The sequence below is a fragment of the Suncus etruscus genome, chromosome 10 (genome assembly GCF_024139225.1).
Source record: "Suncus etruscus isolate mSunEtr1 chromosome 10, mSunEtr1.pri.cur, whole genome shotgun sequence".
Taxonomy (NCBI): domain Eukaryota; kingdom Metazoa; phylum Chordata; class Mammalia; order Eulipotyphla; family Soricidae; genus Suncus; species Suncus etruscus.
Genome location: NC_064857.1, coordinates 4006128 through 4025869, shown reverse-complemented (window position 1 = coordinate 4025869; position 19742 = coordinate 4006128). Strand labels below are relative to the sequence as shown.

Sequence of the window (19742 nt, the reverse complement as noted above, 5' to 3'; positions counted from 1 at the left end):
TTCAGACATTTGATGTTATAACCCCAAACCTTCCACCTTCCATTCAAGGTTTCCTTCTCTAGCCAACCACTTTATTAGTAAACTCATTTTCTAAAAACTTGTTATAGTTTGGTCACATGTGTATAATGCTGTTGATCTGAGCTTTTATTTATTTATTTACTTATTTGAGCCACACCTGTTGATGCTCAAGGGTTACTCCTGGCTATGCACTCAGAAATCACTCCTGGCTTGGGGGACTATATGGGATGCCGGGGGTTCAAACTGAGGTCCGTCCTGGATCAGTCCTGTGCAAGGCAATCACCCTAACACAGTACTCTGGCTCTGATCTGAGCTTTGGGTGTATATATTTAGCTTACCTCTAAACTATGAAAAGTCCAAGACTCTTGTAAAAATATTTTTCTTTTATATTAGGAACAGAGGTCAGTGGTTCCTGTTATAAAATCATTCTTATGATCTATAAAGATCATTCTCTTTCTGACCAATTCTTTCTTACTTCACTCTGATATTCTTCAGATCCATCCACAAAACAGCAAATTAATTGCATACCTTTTCAATGTTGAATTTAGTATTACACCCTGTATTTGCACTATAGTTTCATTATCCAGTCATCTGTTCTTGGATATTTGGGCTGTTTCCCAATTTGATTATTGTGAAAAATTCTGCAATAAACATTAAAATGTAAATGCCTTTTCTGAATATATTTTTTGTCTCTTGAGGTAGATGCCAGAAATAAGTCATGTGGAAGTTCAGACTTCATTTTTCAGATGTGTTAATACTGTTTTTCAGAAAGATTGAGTCGGTTAACATTCCTACTGTAATGAACGAAGAGTTCCCTTTCCTTATATCCATGCCAACATTAGTCATTGTTCTTTGTGGCATATCCTTTTTGTCATTCTCTGCGACCCTCTATGGGGACCCCCGCCCCGCGGGGGTATGGAGATGAGCTTAGTTTATTGACTAGAAGTTTTCTAGATGTTTCCTGCATCTCATCTTGGAGTTCACCAAATGAATCCTCAGGTGCTATTACTCTGTTGCTGTGCTCTTCTATTGAGTTTTTTATTTTACTTACTAGAAATAATCAGGTTCTAGGGTAACTTTCAATGTCATTGATCCTGCCTCTCTTCAGACTATGATTTAGAGTTTTAATATTTCTTATTACCAGAGCTATATTACTTCTGATTATAGTTTTATCATTTCCAGTATTAGTATATCTTGTACCTGCACCATTGTTTCTTTGAACTCACTAAACATCCTCAACATACTATCTCTAAAGCCCTTATCTGAGCTGTTATAGGGGCTGGTTAGTAATGACTGAATCTTCCAGGTTACTGTCTTCATTGGTTAAGTTTGGTGAGTTTCTCTGTTGTTTCCTCCATTGCATCTGTTAGAGTAGAGTTGATTCTTTTTAATCACCACCCACATTGATCCCCTCTCAAGGATTTCTTGCCAGAGATTTCCCAACCAATTTTGTTGTTTTTGACTTGTTTGGGGCTCCATATGAAGGTTCTATGGCAACTTTCAATATCATTTGTTCTGCCTCTCCTCAGACTGTGATGTTTGTGTGGAGATAGGTGATTAGAGCTAGGATTAAATTTTTGTTAGCATTCTGTGCTTGGAGTAAGTGAATCCACTTTAAAGTCTAAAGGTTTACTTTGGGGGCTGCATGGGCATTCCTGGTATGGTATGAGGCAGGAAAATATTCAGGAAAACTCAAGAGTTGATCCTAATGTTCCTCTGGACTGGTGGTCTAGAGGCTATCTGAGGTAAGGTGCTATCAAGGGGAAAGGCAGAACTGTTCTGTTCACTGGGTAAGTAAATTCTGTTCAAGTATTGACTCTTAGGTTATCACCAATTCAACTCATCACTCCCTAAATCCATTTCTCCTTTCTTTGACATTCCCATTCTATATTCCCATTCCAGAGTCTGGTGTTAGAATTAAACCTTTAAAAATGGTTGCCCCAAAGTCTTCAGTTGAATGAGAAGCTCCATAGTTCAGAGTCTTTGAAACAACTTGACCTTTGGTTTGTGTCTGTGGGAAGAGTGTGTGGATTTGTTCATACCAGGTGATGTTCAGGGACCATTCCCAGAATAGTATTTGGGAATCCTTCTTCCTGGTTGTGTTCTGGGGACAATGTGTAGTTCTGACATCAAACTGGGCCAGTCTTTGGTTGCACACATTTTATTTCTTTTGTTTGTTTGTTTGTTTTTTGGGTCATACCCGGCGATGCTCAGGGGTTACTCCTGGCTGTCTTCTCAGAAGTAGCTCCTGGCAGGCACAGGGGACCATATGGGACACCGGGATTCTAACCAACCACCTTTGGTCCTGGATCGGCTGCTTGCAAGGCAAACACCGCTGTGCTATCTCTCCGGGCCCACATTTTATTTCTTATAGGGGTATGTTCTGTTGCTGTTTAGTTCAGTCCAGGACTTTGGTACCAGGAACAGAGTTGAGCAATGCATACAAAATAGCAGGAAGGGAAAGGATTTATAAGAAAGTCACATACACACTGAAAAACCAAGCTGGCCCAGGGGATATATTCCACGGCCTCCTTGGAGGAGGTGTCAGAATAATGTTATAGTGACATTTTGAGCGGCTAGGGATTCTTGGCACGTCTGATTAGTTCATGCAAGTAGTTGATTAGGATTTCAGGACCTATTGAAGTCTCATTTCCTCTATCTTCTGGTCATAAACTTTGGAATGTCTGAGAAGATGTGTCTGCCCCAGTAGCAACAGGCTGAAATGTTCTGTACTGATATTTGGTGATCTCTGCATTGTCCTTTCCCCCCCTATCTATCCGCCTACATTAGTATCTCTGTGCCCTAAAATAAAACTGTTTAAAGAGCACCCAACAGCTTTTGTGTAGGCTCTGAAATTAACAGTAATTCTAGGAAAAAATCATTTTGGTACCCAACTACTCCACTATTTGCCTTCAACATTGTTATGCCTGTGAAGTTATATTTTATTACCTTGTCGTTTTGTTGTTAGTAGTGACGAAAAATAATAAGTATATTAAGTTATCAAGTTTCTCAAGTATATTGTAAAGAGGCAGCACCATGAAAAGAAAAGTAATTTTAAAGCTTATTCTCAGTATGCAACAAGAAAGATTTCAAGTGATTCAGAGAACGACTCTGGGTACATTATGGATCTTAGACTGAACAGTGATAGTTTCTACTAAGCAAACATTTCAAAGTACTACTGGGAATATTAAAAAAGATATATTGACAAGGGAGAGACAAAGTAGGTGGATTTTAGATTATCTTTGTTTTTTATTATATACTTTTAAAAGCAAAAGTCACATAGACCAAATCCTAGGGAAATATTCCTACTAAAGCTCATTACCAATGTTTAAACCATTTATTGCTCACAGTAAAACCAGATGTTTAGAATTTAAGGCTATCCCACCCACTCCCAAAACTCCCAGTACAGTCCTAATTACCCACTTTCAACTACTTGTTTCTTCACTGGTGGCATTTTAAAACCGGCACTGGAATGCCACATGAATAAAAGATGTTAGTAAAGCAAAGCTGGTACTTAATAATTAGCAACCTTAAGGATGCAGTGTGGAAAGTTTATACCAGTTAGTCTTTGAAATGCAAAAGGACATCTTTGTAAAACAAGTTGTGAATTGATTGAAGCAAGCTAATTATTAATATAAGTCGAGTACTCATGTGCAGTCTCGAACACTTATTCCAAGTGAAACTTTGATTAACTTTTTTTGTAATATATTTTCTTTTTTAAAAACATTATTTACTGTGATTTGCAAAGTGTTTTTTGGCCACACCCAGTGATGCTCAGGGGTTAGTCCTGGCTATGCACTCAGAAATTGCTCCTGGCTTGGGGGATCTTTTGGGAATATGGGACACTGGGGGATCGAACTATAGCTCGTCCAAGGTTAGCATGTGCAAGGAAAATGCCCTGCCACTTGTGCCACTGCTCTGGCCCCAATTTGCAAAGTTTTTGATAACAAAATTTTTGGCAATCAAGGTTTGAACTCCAGGCTCATCACAGTGTCTGTATCCTTCCCCCAATGACCAGTTCCCTGTACCTAGATCTAAGACTCAGGAAACAGAAATAAATCACTACATGTACAGCACTAAGACAACTACCAACACCCACAGAAAATTTTAAGTTGTAGAAGCAAGAGTAAAATGCATTTAAATATAATATTCAATATAAAAGAAATAAGACAATGGAAGTATCAACAAACAACACACCAACCAATGTCTTCTAGATTTGACTGCATGAATTACAAGCCTAGATCCACATTCAGTTCAAAACAAAAAGAAGGGTAAAGAGTCTTTTCTTTTTCCTCTTATTTTAAAATTTGATTTCATTTTATTTTGGTAGGTCACACTATGCTGTGCTCAAGGCGTTCTCCTTGCTACGGGCTCAGGGGTCACTTCTCTTGGTGCAGGGGATCAAACAACATGGAAAGGAAATGCCTAAATCCCTGTGCAGTCCCCCTGGATTGAAAAAGTCTTTGTTATTGTGATATCTGGTCACTTGCTAGGTTAATTTAAGGCTTTGTTGGTTGAACCGAGGGTACTCACAAATTGTGCATAGACAACCCCATAACTCAAAGCGTCCAGTTAGGACTTGTTTCTACTTTTTCAAGACCCTTTCTGGCTGGGAAGACTCTATTGCTCCTTGGGCAGGCCCAGTGAGGCCAGGTAGCAAAAATCCCACCTAAGGAAAGCAAAAAAGTCCTAAGGCCTTCAGAGCCATCACTATTCACTTACAAAACACAAATCCAAAGGCAAAATTATTGTGAATTTCTAGTTGTGCTGGAAAAGCATTAAATTGAAACCTTTTTGCTTAGACAATTTCTGTTTGACTATATTGGTCACTTGAATATGAATTTCTAAACTTGATTGATTGGATTATGGGCCACACCCAGAGACACTCAAGGTTTACTCCTGGCTCTGCACTCAGAAATTACCCTGGGCAGGCTGGGGGACCATATGGGATGCCAGGAATAAAACCGAATCACTCCGAGGTCAGCCACATGCAAGGCAAATGCCCTACAGCTGTGCTATCTTTCTGGCCCCCACACAGGTCAATGGTTCTAATCTTTTTCCAGGAAGCAACTTGGTATTCAGAAAAAAAATAAACTGGAGCTGCATTGCTGGTCAGCCTTTCAGCAGCTGCATAATCTTGGTCAAATCAGTTTTTTCTCTTTGAGCATCAGTTTCTCCTTTATAAAGCATTATAAAATTGTATAAGGTCATTATACAAGTTATATGATTTAATGTAGGGAATGTATAACATTCAGAGCTCTGACTGGTTTAATACTGGAAAAATACTAGTTCTTAAATGAATTTATATCATAGGCCAAAGACTATTTTGGAAACGACTGTTTTTGAAATCCTTGATGAAGAAGACTCAATAGCAATCATCTCTGTATCTTGGCTCTTCCTGGTTCTGGCTATAAATATCTATGTGTAGCTCTAATCTACTTTCCTAACATAGATTCTGAATTTATTTATTTATTTATTTATTTATTTATTTATTTATTTATTTATTTATTTATTTATGTATTTATTTTCAGTTTTTGAGCCTTCCTCTATAGTATTCCAGGACCTGGTTCTTGAGGGATGTATGAGGCTGAAACTCAACCCTGGGTTCCTCCATCCGAAGTATGCAATCTAACCAACCCATTGAGCTATTTTCCAGCCCTCTAGTTCTTAGATTTTATCTCCCACAATACCACCCAATTGTCAAATGACAAGAACAGAAGATAAGTTTATAAATAAAATATAATTTTCTTGAAGAAATTATATGGATTCTGCATAGTTGGAAAATGGATAGTAACAGATAAAGAAAGCTTTAGGATAGCTATAAAGTCGACTTTATTATACTACTTTCTGTGTGCTTTAAATTGTAGTAAAAGTTATTGATATAGCCTTTACAAAATGAACTTGGTAATAAAAGTAATTCAAAATTTAATAGCAAAATGAAAACTATAAAATATTCTCAAAAAATTAAAACATAAAACTTTACAGGACAAGGATGTAAACAGATTAAGCAGTATAGTAAAGCAATCTCATATTTTTAAAGTTACTCTTTGGTAGAATTATAACATTGTAATGTGTTAAAAGAATTCATAAAAACTTCACTAGTAATTTTCACTAGAATTTAGAATGTACTCAACAAATGTGATGGATTCCTCTTTAATCAAATGAAAACAAGTGCCTTATTTATACACTAGGCTGGAAAATGTAATTTTTTAAAGTTTAGGGTTTAGCAAGGTGCTAAACTTATCTCTTATTAGTTTATTATTTAATTTTTGTGTTTATTGCTATAGCTAAGGTATGTTTATAATCAATATTTATGCTTAGGGTCTGGATGTATCATACCTCACTGCCACTCAGATATTAATACACTGCCAATGTTCTATTGCTTTGGGCCACCTTTTCCTTTTTCTTCACTTCTTCTGGTCACTGGCTTTTTCAGTTTCTTAATCTGATGGTTTGTCATTGCCCCTTATCACTGTTGCTCTTTCTACTACCTTTGAGTCTTATCCTGTTGCTTTATATCCACAAACTAGTGACATCATCTGGTATTTGTGTTCCCTTTGACTGATATTATTTGACATGATAACCTTGAATTTCATCCAAGTTGTAAATTTGGATGAAAGTTGCACAATTTCATCTTTGTGACAGCTGCATAGTATTCCATCAGTATTCCAGCTAGTATTGCACTAGCTTCTTTATCTATTCATTTGTTATTGATCATTTGGATTGTTTCCGTATCTTAGCTATTATAATAAGTATTGCAGTGAACACAGATTTCATATGTCTTTGTAAGTAATATTTTTGTGTTTGAGGGTAGATGCCAAGAAGTAAAATCACTGGCTTCTTACTTTCTTAGAAATCACTATATTGTTTTCAATAAAGGTTGAGCCAGACTACATTCAAGCAGATAGTAGATGATGATTGCTTTTTACCATATCCCACTATTGGCTATTTCTGTTCTTTTTGATATATGCCATTCTCATTGGTGTGAGATAATTTCTCATTGTCATTTTGGCTTGTGTTTCCCTGATTATAAATGATGCTATACACTTTATATTACATATGTCTGGAATATATTTTTATTTTGAAAAATGTCTACTCATCTTATCTCCTTGTTTATTAACAGTCTGGGGGCAAAGGAGGAGGATGCTGGAATGGGTGGAGGGAGGACAATATTGGTGGTGGGAATGCCCCTGATTCAATGTCATTATGTACCTAAAATATTACTGTGAAAGATTTGTAATACACTTTGATCAAAATAAAAATTATTTAAAAAAAGAAAAATAATATAGAAATAATAACTGGTAGCCTGGTTTGTTTTCTTGGTGAGAAAAACTTCTCAACTACAGGGTCTTGGTTGTGATGAAGGTGCCATAATCTTGTTGCAACAAAACATTAAAGTTTATCACTACTATAGTCATGTTACCTAAAACACAAGAAAGAATATAATTTCTGGAGTGCATTAAAAACTTGAATAAAATGATTTTGTCAGAATAAACCAGAATTTATTTAAAGAAAGAAAAAGAAAACTTGTGAATTTGAGCAACCAATAGCAGAAATATAAAGGGAAGATAAACACTCTGAATAACATGACATAGTGGGACTAAATTTTATCATTAGTTAATTAACTAATTAATTAATGTCTTCAAGAATTTCTCAAGTAGCACTACTAAGGTCAGAGTAGACTAAAGAGACTCTTAAAATGTGAGGCTTTCTGTTTGATGTTATTTGGTATTCTTGGTTTTCCTTTCCTTCAAGACACTTAAGTTGTTTATTGGTGAATGGAAGTTCAAATAAATTAGAATGGTACTGAAGCTCTCATTTTATTTTGAATTTATGATGTGTGCAGCTAAGTTGAATAAGGTTTATACTTTTCACACTGTGTAGAAATGGAGATCCAAGCGACACTAATTAGAAAAAGTAATAAATGGAATGTGGCATCTTTTCCTTAGGCATTGAAATTTTCATTTAAAAAGAAAGTACTTTCTCACAAATTAGGTTTTAGGACATAACATCTTAGTTGCCTCTTCAGCAATGTGTGATTTTCCTTTGATCCTTTCACCCAAGTGTCCTTAATTGTTTTAGAGTCAAAACATTTTCTCACTTAGATCCTGTGGACAGCTTCTATCTACAACATTTTTTCCATCAGTTTCTCAGTTCTCTGACTCTTTATAGTAATATAAAGATAAGAGATAATACAAGCCCCCAAAATTCCTGAGGAATGAAACGGACATTGTAGTACAAAAATTTCTTTTTATGGAAAAACATGCCAATGTCAAATCCTCTGAGATTTGAGTGAACTCAGAAGATGAAAATTTCTAAAAGCTGTCTATAGTTAATTAATAGAGCTGAAATGTTGGATCTATCTACTTATTCATTAAACTCTTAGCATGGAATAATGATACCTAAAAGCGATGTGTTAGGTAGAAATAGACATTTGGGTTCTTGCTGTTTACAAATTAAACTTTTATGCAACTACCTATAGAAAGGTTAAAAATGAGGAAATATTATGTTGTTTGTTCAAAAGTTGAAGTTGCCCCAAGGTTTGAAAATCTGGTGTGAATGAAGCCGCTGGGTTGGCCTTGCTTTTATAGTAAAGAGTATTGTCTTTGAAGAGAAATTAACCCTCATTTCAGAGAGAGTTTATGGTCACCGTGTGGTCTGAAAGAGAAACAGAAGCATTCATTCCCTCTGTCATGGCTTCAGTCACTGGGTCAAATATTTCAGGGAAGAACCCAGTCACCACAAGGTCAACAACACTTTTTTGTTATTATTTGACTTAAATTAACTCCCTTAAATTAAATGCTCTTATTGAATTAAATCTTCAATTGAACTACATTGATGAGTTTCGTGTTTTCTAAGAAAAATCAAATTAGAAAATAACTTTAAAAAACTACAACAATATGTACTTACTGTCTTTTATCTTTGTGTCTTCAGGCAGATTCTTTTTCTTTAAATAGTACTAGAATGGTCATGAAACATGGGGGAATGAAGAGCACATAACAAGAAGTGAAGGTAGACCAAGTTGGCATGAGGCTTGGAAGAACACAGGAATTAAATATTTTCTGTTAAGTAATATCTACTACCTTTTTTAAAAATAATATCTTTATTTAAGCACCATGATTACAAACATGTTTGTAGTTGGGTTTTAGTCATAAAGAGAACACCCTCCTTCACCAGTGCAACATTTGAGTTCTGCTACCTATATATGCAAAAGACAAGCAAAGGGCAGACTGAATTTTAGCAGCTATTTCTACACACATGCTTCATTTTTTTTTAACCGTATGAATTTGATTTTTAAATAGCCTTTTCAATTTTGATTCTAAGTAGCCTCAGAGTGAATCCTAAAGGATAAAGTTTTTTTTTAATGACTCATTTAACCATCCAAGCACTTGCCTTAGTTAATGGAATATGATATTATCAAGGAGAGGATGTTAAACTACTTCCATTAAGAAACTTTCTATTTAGAGGAGAATTTAAAAAGTTAAAGAATCATCAGAAACTCTGAGGACTTCAAGGGAAATTTCTCCTATGCCTGTCTGTGGTTCTTGAATATCTGAAGATCTCCTCAGAGGCCTAGGAACCACACCCCAAAAAACTGCATTTTGAAGCTGCCCAGTGAGTAAAGTCTGGCTGTGGGGGTCGCCAACCAATAAGCTGAGCTCTCTGGCCTGCGAAGGCTCTGCCCTGCTGTGCCTTTGATCACTCTGAGGACTTCAAGGGAAACTTCTCCTGTGCCTGTCTGTGTTTCTTGAATATCTGAAGCTCTCCTCAGAGGCCTAGGGAGCGCACCCCCAAGAAACTGTCACCTAGAGGCAGCAGAAGAGCACGGCCACTCTGCTTCACTTTGCAGCCACGCACTCTTTCTAACCAATGAACCCCACCACAACACATTAGAAAAAATACACTATAAGTGTGACAATGGGGAAACCTCGCAGACAAACACCATGCACACAGAATGAAGACGAAAGCTCGGATGACCTAAGAAATTCCAACCATCTGATTAAACGCTTGGATAAGGAACTTAAAATAGCAATATGGAAGATGTTTGTAGAACTCAAAGAAAGCATAGATCAATCTGAACAGAACACAGAGACAGAAATCAGAAAACTCCAAACTGAAATAACAGATATGAAAAACATGGTAGCTCAACTGAAAACCTCAATGGATGGCCTCACCAGCAGGGTAACAGCAGCTGAGGAGAGAATCAGAGTACTGGAAGATGTAATGCAAAAAAACTCAACACAGCAGAAGAAATTGGAAAAGATCCTTAAAACAAACGAACAGGCAATGGAAAAAGTACTCAAGGAATGTGAACAGATAAAAATAGAAGTCTTTGTTAACTCAACAGAAACAACATAAGAATCATTGGAGTCCCAGACCCCAGGTAGGAGATCTCCAGGAAGAATCAACTGTCAAAGACATCATCAAAGAGATACTCCCAGAGTTAAAGACTACATGCAATCAAATCCTGCATGCCCGAAGAGTACGAGCTAAAAGAGACCCAAAAAAAAACACATTCTCATTACAATGACAAATCCCACAGATAGAGATAGAATACTGAAAGCAGCAAGATCAAAAGGGAAATTACATTCAAAGGAGCACCCCTAAGACTTACAGCAGACATGTCACAAGAAACTCTCAAGGCCAGAAGACAGTGGTGGGATATTGTGACAAGACTGAATGAAATGAATGCCTCACTGAGAATACTGCACCCAGCCCAACTCATGTTCAGGTTTGAAGGAAAAATACATAGCTTCATGGATAAACAACAGCTCAGAAACTTCACAGATGATAAATCAGCCTTAAAGGAAAAACTGACAGGTCTACTTTAAGACAAGAGAGATCAACTAACACAGCAAACTTATCTACAAAGATAATATTAAATCCTATGACAATTATCTCCCTCAATGTCAATGGACTAAATTCACCAATTAAAAGACAGAGTGGCAAAATGGGTAAAAAAGATGAATCCAACCTTCTGCTGCCTACAAGAAACACATCTGAATAGTCAGAACAAACATAGACTCAAAATCAAAGGCTGGAGGAAAATCATCCAAGCAAACAACACCCTCAAAAAAGCTGGGGTAGCCATATTAATATCTGATGACACCAACTTTATACTCAGAAAAGTGGTAAGGGACAAAGATGGACACTATGTACTAATCAAGGGATATGTGCAACAGGAAGAAATCAGACTATTAAACATATGTGCACCCAATGAGAGACCAGTAAATTATCTAATACAGCTACTGACAAATCTAAAAGAAGAAATCAATAATAACACAACAATTGTGGGAGACCTCAACATGGCCCTATCAACATTTGATAGGTCAACCAGACTGAAACCCAACAAAAATATACTAGCCCTGAAAAGAGTAATGTAAGAAAGAGGACTAGTAGATATATATAGGACATTCCATCCCAAAAAACCTGGATACACAACTTCTCCAATGTACACGGGTCATTCTCCAGAATAGACTACATGCTGACACATAAAACATACCTCCATAAAATCGAGAAGATAGAAGTCTTGCAGGCTACCTTTGCTGACCACAAGGCTCTGAAATTAGATGTGAACTACAAAGCCACACAGAAGAAAAACTTTAACAATTGGAAATTAAACACCCTGCTACTGAACAACCAGTGTGTCCAAGATGAAATCAAAAAGAATATCAAAACTTTCCTGGAAACAAATAATAATGAAGACACAAACTGCCAGAATCTATGGGACACAGCAAAAGCCGTCCTGAGAGGAAAATTTATAGCTCTACAAGCACACATCAGAAAGGAAGAAGGGGCATACCTAAATAACTTAACGACACAGCTCAAAAAATTAGAAAATGATCAACAAAAGGAACCAAAAATAGGGAGACAGAAGGAAATAACAAAGCGGAAAGCAGAACTCAATGAAGTGGAAACCAAAAAACAATCCGAAAGATCAACGAAAGCAGAAGTTGGTTCTTTGAAAAAATAAACAAGATTGATAGACTACTGGCAAAACTCACAAAGAAAGAGAAAGAAATTTGATAACTCGTATTAAAAATGAAAAGGGGGAGATCACAACAAATATTGCAGAGATCCAAAGGGTAATCAGAGACTTCTTTGAGAAACTTTATGCTACTAAACATGAGAACCTAGAAGAAATGGAAAAATTCTTGAACACTTATAACCTTCCACAATTAAGTAAGGAGGATGTAGCATATCTAAACACCCCCATCACTACTGAGGAAATTGAAACTGTAATCAAACATCTGCCCCCCCCCAAAAAAAGCCCAGGCTCAGATGGATTTCCTAATAAATTTTTTCAAAAATCTTTCAAGAGGAGCTACTACAAACCTTACCCAGGCTCTTCCATGAAATTGAAAAAAACAGGAACACTCCCAAACAGCTTTTATGAAGCCAACATCACCTTGATACCAAAACCAGACAGAGATGCTGCCAATAAAGAAAATTACAAACCAATATCCCTGATGAATGTAGATGCAAAGATCTTCAACAAAATCCTGGCAAATAGGATTCAATGCATCATCAAGAAGATCATACATTACGAACAAGTAGGTTTCATCTCAGGAATGCAAGGGTGGTTTAACATTCGTAAATCTATCAACATCATACACAACATTAACAACAAGAAAAGTAAAAATCACATGATCATATCAATAGACGCAGAGAAAGCATTTGATAAGGTTCAACACCCATTCTTGATAAAAACGCTCAGCAATATGGGAATGAAAGGAACCTTTCTCAACATAGTTGAAGCCATCTACCACAGCCAATTGCAAATATTATCCTCAATGGAGAAAAACTAAAAGCCTTTCCTCTAAATTCTGGTACAAGACAAGGCTGTCCGCTCTCACCACTCCTCTTCAACATAGTACTGGAAGTACTTGCTATAGTGATCAGGCAAGAGAAAGATATCAAGGGAATCCAGATAGGAAAGGAAGACGTCAAGCTCTCACTGTTTGCAGATGACATGATACTCTACTTAGAAAACTCTAAAGATTCTACCAAAAAGCTTCTAAAAACAATAGACTCATATAGCAAGGTGGCAGGCTACAAAATTAACACACAGAAATCAATGGCCTTTTTATACATCAATAATGATAGGGAAGAGAAGGACATCAAGAAGGCAATCCCATTCACATTAGTGCCACAAAAACTCAAATACCTTGGAGTCAACTTGACCAAAGATGTGAAGGACCTATTAAAACAAAACTATAAAGCCCTGCTCCAAGAAATAAGAGAGAACACACAGAAATGGAAACACATACCCTGCTCATGGATTGGCAGGATTAACATCATTAAATTGGCAATATTCCCCAAAGCATTATACAGATTTAATGCGATCCCCTTAAAAATACCCATGACATTCTTCAAAGAAGTGGATCAAACACTTATGAAATTCATCTGGAACAATAAACACCCTCAAATAGCTAAAACACTCCTAGGGAAAAGGAAAATGGGAGGCATTACTTTCCCCAACTTTAAACTATACTACAAAGCAATAGTTATCAAAACAGCATGGTATTGGAATAAAGACAGACCCTCAGATCAGTGGAATAGGCTTGAGTTCTCAGACAATGTTCCCCATACATAAAATAACCTAATTTTTGACAAAGGATCAAGAAATCCTAAGTGAAGCAGGGAAAACCTCTTCAACAAGTGGTGCTGGCAGAACTGGTTAGCCACTTGCAAAAAAAGTGAACATAGACCCCCAGTTAACATCATGCACAAAGGTAAAATCCAAATGGATTAAAGACCTTGATATCAGACCTTATATCATAAGGTATATAGAACAACATGTCAATAAAACACTCCATGACATTGAGACTAAAGACATCTTCAAGGAAGAAACTGAACTTTCCAAACAAGTGGAAGCAGAGATCAACAGATGGGAATACATTAAGCTTAAAAGCTTCTGCACCTCAAAAGATATAATGCCCAGGATACAAGAGCCACCCACTGAGTGAGAGAAACTATTCACCCAACACCAATCAGATAAGGGGCTAATATCCAAAATATACAGGGCACTGACAGAACTTTACAAGAAAAATACATCTAATCCCATCAAAAAATGGGGAGAAGAAATGAACAGACGCTTTGATAAAAAAGAAATACAAATGACCAAAAGGCACATGAAAAAATTTTCCTCATCACTAATCATCAGGGAGATGCAAATCAAAACAACCATGAGATACCACCTCACACCACAGAGATTGGCGCACATCACAAAGAATGAGAACAATCAGTGCTGGCGGGGATGTGGAGAGAAAGGAACTCTTATCCACTGCTGGTTGGAATGCCATCTAGTCCAACCTCTATGGAAAGCAATATGCAGATTCCTCCAAAATCTGGAAATTGAGCTCTCATTCGACCCAGCTATTCCACTCCTAGGGATATATTCTAAGAACAGAAGAATACAAATACAAAAACTCCTTCCTCACACTTATATTTATTGCAGCACTGTTCATAATAGCCAGGCTCTGGAAACAACCAAGATGCCCTTCAACAGACAAATGGCTAAAGAAAATGTGGTACATATACACAATGGAATATTATGCAGCCGTTAAGAAAGATGAAGTCATGAAATTTTCTTATACATGGATGTACATGGAATCTATCATGCTGAGTGAAATAAGTCAGAGGGGGAGAGAGAGACGCAGAATAGTCTCACTCATCTATGGGTTTTAAGAAAAATAAAAGTCATCTTTGCAACAATTCTCAGAGACAATGAGAGGAGGTCTGGAACTTCCAGCTCACTTTATGAAGCTCACCACAAAGAGTGGTGAGTGCAATTATTAAAATAACTACACAGAGAACTACCATAATCGTGTAAATGAATGAGGGAACTGGAAAGCCTGTCTGGAGTACATGTGGGGGTGGGGTGGGATGGAGGGAGATTTGGGACATTGGTGGTGGGAATGTTGCACTGGTGAGGGGGGTGTTCTTTACATGACTGAAACCTAATCATAATCATATATGTAATCAAGATGTTTAAATAAAGAAAAAAAAAGAATCATCAGAAGGAAATTAAGATTTACGCTCAAGGCTGATGCTCTAAAATAAGTACCTAAACCTTATATTGGGGAATAATTCTGAGAGATTCTGATTTTCTGAGAGATATACTGTTAGCAGAGACTTTAAGTGGGAATAAAAATTAGTTTGTGTAAAACTTCAGGGTCACCAAGCAAAACCAGATGATGCCAGCTCATTTTTCATTGGACCATTCTTCTCATTTAATGCACTATTCTGAACTAGATCTAGAAAACTTTCTGTGACAGTGTCTAAACCATAGCTGACCTTATCTAAGAGAAAATACATAAAGGAAATATCTTCTGTGGTCTGTAATGGAACACTTCACAGTAATGAGGTCTTTGACACTTGCCAAATATGTAGTCAATAGTCACTGGAGTCATCAAACCTTTTAATTTTGTCTCAGTCAATTATATTTTACCGTTTTTACTTAACTTTGATTTAAAAAGCTACATACCAGGACTCAAGAGATGCAGTAGTAGGTACGACACTTTGCTTGTATCAATAACATGAATTTTAACACCATTGTAGCTTCATGAATTTAATAAAAATAAAAAAAAAAGCAATGAAGTAAGTCAAATTTAAGGGTATGGCTTCAAAATGCAAGTACTATAGAATTCTAGTACCAGTGAAAGGTAATGCTATCACTGACATTGAGGTTTTATTATTGTTCCTTTTGTGTATTTGGTTTGCTTTGGTGGGGCACATCTGGCAATATTTGGGGGCACCTTGTCTCTATATTCAAGGATTGCTCCTAGGGGTCCTCAGGGGATCATGCGAGGATGGGAGTGAAACTGGGTATTCTATAGGCAAAGTATGCTTTGCATGTGTTTAGCCTGTTAAATTAATTCTCTGGCCTAGTTGCTGTCATTTTGCATAACATTTTGCCACAAGTGAATAGAATTTTTTCTCAGTATGATTTAATTTCTATTTAATGAACAGCCCAGATATTTGGGGATAAAGTTGTTATTTTGAATTATGTTGCTTTTGTTTTTGTTTTTGTTTTTTTGGCCACACCCATTTGATGCTCAGAGGTTACTCCTGACTAAGCGCTCAGAAGTTGCCCCTGGCTTGGGGGGACCAAATGGGATATCGGGGGATTGAACCGGGGTCCTTCCTCGGCTAGCGCTTGCAAGGCCGACACCTTACCTCTAGTGCCACCTTTCCAACCCCGAATTATGTTGCTTTTAACAAAAAAAATTCCTTTAGTATGTAAGGAAAAATATTTTAGGGTCTGAACTTGCTAAGATGTGATAGCTTAGTGCATGAAGCCATTGCAAAAAGGAAAACAGAGAATTGTTACCTTTCTTCAGGAATGTAAGCAGAATGGTAAAAAAAAGGAAAAAGAATTGTTTAAAATAAAATTACTTTTTAAAAACATTAGTGATATGTTCCTGTCCTGTGTTTATTGATTTCCCTAAAATTATTTATCCTTGATTTTGGATAAAATTTCTACCAAAAATGTATTCAGACTTTTATTTTCAAATTATAAAAAACTTTATACTTACTTACTCTAAAACAATATTATTGTTTTCAACAGCAAGAGAGGTTTTCTCAAATTATTAAATACTGTGACTAAAATTTTAACTTTCTATAAAGTTAGCATGTATAAAATTATAGCTATATTTTCCTAGGTTTTATATGGAGATGGCGTATATATTAAATTAAAGTATGATGTACATGTGGAAATTAGCTTTTGGTAAATGCTTAATGAAATGAAACATCTAGTCCTAAAAGATAAAAGATAAACTTGATTGGCAGAGCAAAAACTATTTTCTACAGAAGTGAAAAACTGGTACTGGAACAATAATGTAGCATGTTTGACTTTCATGTGACCAACTCAGGTTTAATCCTTGTCAACCTATATGGCCCCTTGAGTCTGCCAGAAGTGATCCCTCAGTACAGAGCCTACAAATAAACCCTGAGCACTTCTGAATTTGGTCCAAACCTTCCTACTTAAAGGAAAAATAAAAAAGAAAAGCCTGAGTTAGAGGATATTGCATGGAAAATAACTGTAAAAAGAAAAATCAAAGAGTAGACACTTGGCAGGGTACGTTTAGCACCTGCTCTGTGCAAGGGAGAATGAATTTGAAATCTCTAAGCTTTAAATCACCAAAATGGTGAGTTCTATTGCTTAGCCATAAAATAGCTCTTTGGGATAAGATAAAAGGATGAAGGACAGGGAAAGGCAGGGAAGAATAATAAAGAAAAAGTAAAAGAAAAAGAAGGAATAGCTTGGTAGAGTGGGGACATCAACATATTCACAAATAATCACAAATAATTATTTAAAAATAATCACAAAAATCATACTGAGCTATCTTCACCTAGGAAGCTACAAAGTACAGTAGTTGGACTATAGTCATGCTTATCTGGTATCATAACTTGGCTGAAATTGTGTGTATGTATGTATACTATTTGGTTAAATTAAATTGGAGTGTCCTTATTACTTATAATTTTTAAATTACTCAGGTATCTGGAAAAGTCCTTTACATAGTGTATACAAATACTACCTTTGGTAATTGGAGACATTGTTCTCTGTTGACTAACAATAAATTTGTCTTCTGGTCACCTATTCATCTTTTATGGATTTGGTTAGTCAGACTCTATGACCTTTAAGAGAAGTAATGTCTGAACTAGGAAAGATGAGGCCCAAGTGGTGGTTACCCCATTTATTCCATCTGTAAGATCAGGCAGGGTGGTCTGTCTTAGCTTCCCATCTTTCTCCACAAGGACAACAGTATTGTTTTACATACCACCATTGTCATCATTCAAGAGACAGAGCTGTTTTCATGAAAGATATTAATAGTTTCCATCATATATCACTGACAAGCCCAAAGAGAATCAGTTTCCAATTCTGTCCTCCTCTTGACTTGGGTATCTGTGCCTCTGTGTTTCAACAGATGTACTTTGATCTAACTCTTAATTAAAATGGAAATTTTATTTATTAAAGCACTGCTATTTGCAAAGTTATTTATAGTTGAGTCTAAGACATACAATGGTTTAACAATTATTCCAGCACCAGTTTCCACTTCCCTTCACCAATGTTCTTTAAGTTCCTTCCTTTCCCTTCCTCACTCCCTTCCAGTCATCTTAACAGGCACCTTTTCAAGTTCCAATGTTAAAGTTTGGGTCTTATGATTTTAGTGTTATTGAATCTATGGTTTGAATATTTAGCTCTATTATTTCTTTAAAAAAAAGCTTTATTATTTATTTATTGCTTTATTGGGCCACATTCAACAGTGCTCAGGGAGTAACTCCTAGCTCTGCACTCAGAAATCACCCCTGGCATGCTGGGGGACCTATGGGATGCCAGGAATCAAACTGGGTCCCTCCTGCTGCATGCAAAGCAAACATCCTACTGCTATGTTATCTCTCTGGCCTCCAGCAATGTAGTTTCTTAACAAACACCACTGATGGACCTGAATCCTCATGACCTCTGGCTCCCATTGCTTCTCAGTTGTCTCTTCTCTCCTCCCTTCCTCTCATGGAATATTATGCTGCTCTAAGGAGGGATGAAGTCATGCAATTTGCTGCAACATGATAGAAAGGGAGATACCATGTTATATAAAAATGAAATTTTGTAATACAAGTTATTTATTATTTGTTTATATCACTAAAACATTTCATCATTACAATAAATGATTTGCTATACATTATGCACAATATAATCATGTTATAATTAGTATATGTGTTTATGCATGCAACTGGAATGATAATCTAGATATAGAAATAATGCTTCCAGATCAAAACATAGAAATCTACTTCTTGTTTTCTAGTGCCTTAATAATGGTCTCAAGGACCCAAACTTCAACAGCCAAAATTTGAAACGGGCCTTTTATGATGACAGGCTGGGGGATAGAGGACAGTGGCATGAGATTTACTCTGGGAACTTGCTGAAGAGTAGTCTACACTGGTGGAGGGACTAGTCCTGAAGCATTGTATGTCTGAAAAACAACTATGAAGAACTTTGTAAATCACAATGGTTTCAAACAGTTACACTAGCACTCCGGGGGGCAAAGAGTGGAGATATGGGACACATGCTGGGAAAAGGGGTGGAGGGAGGACAACCCTGGTGGTGGGAATGGCCCTGATAAATTGTCACTATGTACCTTAAATATTACTGTGAAAGATATGTTATTCACTTTTGGTCACAATAAATAAAAATTATTTTAAAAAAAGTCTCAAGAATGAATTTATTTTTTTATCAGTGTTTCCCAAAGTAGGTAATTCTGACCCCTCCTCTAGGAGCACTGAAATGATAAGGGTAGGAAATAGTCTCAGATACAACTGAGCAATATTTTCTCTTCGTTCATTTTAGAAGGTAGGCTTCTAGAAGGATCCTAGGTAATTTCTGAAAAGAGAGCAGTAGGGCAAATACGATCAGAATATATTAAGTAATCATTTGATAAACACTCAAATAGAGAGTTTTTCTATTTCAAATGTGATAGGATATATCTTTGAGATATTTTGATCTTGGTTTCTCTTTTACTCTTTAATATATATAATATAAATTTTTTTAAATTAGATTCATTGCTTTAGCAATGGTAAAATATATAAAGTAGAAATATTCCAAGAATGATCCCTTCAGTAGCACATATACTAAAATTGGAATGATACAGAGAAGATTAGCTTGGCCCCTGAACTAGGATAACACTCAAATTCGTGAAGCATTCCATATTTTTGGGACCGGA

General features: G+C 36.4%; 1 non-coding gene across 1 annotated transcript; it reads left to right on the top strand.

Annotated features, from left to right (window-relative positions):
- The first annotated feature begins 19626 nt into the window (after positions 1-19626).
- LOC126021653 (U6 spliceosomal RNA) lies at positions 19627-19733 on the top strand. Its single transcript, XR_007500150.1, has one exon. It is a non-coding gene; the product is annotated as a U6 spliceosomal RNA (small nuclear RNA).
- The last annotated feature ends 9 nt before the right edge of the window (positions 19734-19742 follow it).